Consider the following 3,275-nt stretch of genomic DNA (forward strand, 5'->3'; position numbering starts at 1 on the left):
AGTAGTAGTAGTAGTAGTAGTAGTAGCAGCAGCAGTAGCAGCAGCAGTAGCAGCAGCAGCAGTAGCAGCAGTAGCAGCAGTAGCAGCAGCAGTAGTAGCAGCAGCAGCAGCAGCAGCAGCAGTAGCAGCAGCAGCAGCAGCAGCAGCAGTAGTATTAGTATTAGCAGCAGCAGCAGCAGTAGCAGCAGCAGCAGCAGCAGCAGCAGCAGCAGCAGCAGCAGCAGTAGCAGCAGTAGCAGTAGCAGCTGTAGCAGCAGCAGTAGCAGCAGCAGCAGTAGCAGTAGCAGCTGTAGCAGCAGCAGTAGCAGCAGCAGCAGCAGCAGCAGCAACAGTAGCAGAAGTAGCAGCAGTAGCAGCAGCAGTAGCAGTAGCAGCAGTAAGCCAATTCGATCAGACAGCTCTGCTATGAAAGGCGTAGAGACAACGATGAGGGTTGGTCGACCGTACGACCTGTGCTGTCATATAGGTGCAAGAGTGAATGGGCCAGGGTGGGGAGGAGGGGTGTGGAGGGGTAGCGGGAGGCGTGAGTGGGGAAGCAGGAGTGAGTGGGACAGGGTGGAAAGGAGGGCGAGTGGGAGAGGGTGGGAGGACGGGTGTGGAAGAGGGTGGAAGGAAGGTGAGTGGGATGGTTAGAGAGGAGGCGTGAGCGGGGGAGGAGGAGTGAGGGAATGTTTCAGTGAGGGAAAGGTGAGGAGAGGAAGGGAGGAGGAGAAGGGAGGAGGTGAAGAAGGGAGAAAGAGGAAGGTGAGGAGAAAAAGGGAGGAGGAGGAAAGGGTAAAGAGAAGAAGGGAGGAGGTGAAGAAGGAAGGAGGAGGGACGGGTGAGGAGAAAAAGGGAAGAGGAGAAGGTAAGGAGACGATGGGAGGAGGAGAAGAAGGGAGGAGAAGAAGAAGGTCAGGAGAAGAAGGGAGGAGGTGGGAAGGGGAAAGTGAGTGTGAATGTGAGTGTGGTGAGGCGTGCATTAGTAAGCTGCAGGGCTATAAGCAGAGAAACATGGTCGATGTCAGAATGAAGCGATACTGTGTGTGATATGAGATGATGTAATATGATGAGGCATGACATGACATTAGTGTGAGAGAGGGCGGGCGAGATATATAGAGAGAGATAGAGAGAGAGAGAACATAGAGAGAGAGAGAGAGAGAGAGAGAGAGAGATAAAGAGAGAGAGAGCGAGAAAGAGGGTGAGAGAGTGCGATTGGGAGGGAGGCAGAGAGAGGGAGGGCGGGCGAGGTAGAGGGATATAGAGAGAGCGAGAGAGCAAAAGAGAGAAATAGCAAGAGCGAGAGAGAAAGCCAGAGAGCGAGAGAGAGAGAGAGAGAGAGAAAGAGAGCGCGCGAGAGAGAGAGGCCGCGCAGGGGGAGGGGGGGGCGAGAGAAAGAGAAAGAGTAAGAGAGAGAGAGAGCGAGAGAGGGGGAGACAAATGCAGTAGCAGTAGCAGCAGCATTATCATCATCGGCAGCAGCAGCAGCAGCAGCAGCGGTAGCTTGGCTGGGCAGACTGCGCGTGTTCTAGCTAGCTCGCTGCAGTCACGCGATGTACGGACGCGGGAAAGGTGTTCGATACCTGCGTGCGTGCGACAACCACATACAACCATGATATATAGCATGTTACAGCTATATAACCACATACAACCATGATATATAGCATGTTACAGCTATATGACCCCGACCCCAGCGGTAAACAACGCGCATGCAGGCAGCCAGAGAGACCACGAGTTGTTGACAGTGTTACGTTATCGCATATATATTCCTACCCTTGTGTCATCCCTCCTCGTTCTTACGTTCGTACGTAAGCCTGTCAGACAGCCGGTGAGCACAGGGTAATAGAATGCATGCGTGAGTGATAGCATAGAGATCAAGAGAGGAGAGAGGGATAGAGGGACCGCAAGAAAGAGAGGGAGCTGAGAGAGAGGGAGGGGGAGCTGCGAGAGGGGGAGAGAGGGAGATAGGGAGAGAGGGAAAGAGAGATAGAGGGACAGCAAGAGAGAAGGGGAGCTGAGAGATGGAGGGAGAGCGGCGCAGCAAGAGATAGAGAGAGGAGAGCTGAGAGAGGGGAAAGAGGGGGAGAGAGAGGGGACAGTAATTAAGAGAGAGGGACGGGAGCTGAGAGAGGGGGAGAGAGGGAGAGAGAGGGAGAGAGGAGCTGAGAGAGAGGAGCTGATAGAGGGGGCGAGAGGAGCTGATAGAGACTCTACTCTAATGTACGCTTGGCGCGGGATGTCGTAATAACTATATCGACTATACTGACTCAGCTAACCGATAAACACGTATATATACCTGCCTCGGTGAAATCACGAACGCGTCAATGAAGCGATCGTCACTGATCTACAAATCAATATATCGATATGGGATCAGCTGCATGTTATATATACTTCTTTAGTCATATACTTGTTGGTAACGTGAACGCACGTACGTGTGTTGTCGCGTACAGCAGTAATTTACATGCAACATATATAATATCAATAGCTAATAATACTAAGAGCTAACAGAGGTATTATCAGCTCTTGATATAATACATATATCGCTATATCGCTGCAGGTCAGAGCTGGTAGGTGAAGGGCAAAGAAAAGTCATCTGCATGGACTAATGTCATCTTATTTCTCTCGTGTTTCGGACCATCGTGTGTATCCACTGTATCAACGTCTCAGGTTAACTGTGGGGATGATATATATGTGATGATATATATTATTGTATAGTAGAGTATAGTATTATAGTATATAGTATTATATACAGTAAGTATTATAGTATCCAGTGTTATAATAGTGTATGTGTGTTATAGTAGTATATAGTATTATAATAGCGTATGTGTATTATAGTAGTATATAGTATTATAATAGTGTATGTGTATTATATGGATAGTATACATCATTATAATAGTGTATATGTGTAATACAAATATGTATAATCAGAATTATAATAATATTCGTCACTCTCCTCTCTCTCTCTCTCTCTTCCATCTCTCTCTCTGCCTCTCATCTCATCATCTCTTCTCTCTCTCTCTCTCGTCCGTCTCTCTCTCTTCCTACTCTCCGTTCATCTCATCTCATCTCGTCTCCGATCTCTACCGTCTCTACACGTCTCTACTCATCTCTCCTCTCCTGCTCTCTCTCGCATCTCTCGTCTCTCTGCTAACTCTCTCTCTAAACTAGCTCTCTTCATCTCGTCTCTCTCTCATCTCATCTCTCAGCGGCGCGGCTTCGAGCTCTCGCTACTCGCGATCTATCTTCTCATGACTCATCTCATTCAATCCTCTAGTTCTCTCTCTCTCGTCGCTCTG

The sequence above is a fragment of the Priapulus caudatus genome, unplaced genomic scaffold (genome assembly GCF_000485595.1).
Source record: "Priapulus caudatus unplaced genomic scaffold, Priapulus_caudatus-5.0.1 Scaffold1941, whole genome shotgun sequence".
NCBI lineage: Eukaryota > Metazoa > Priapulida > Priapulimorpha > Priapulimorphida > Priapulidae > Priapulus > Priapulus caudatus.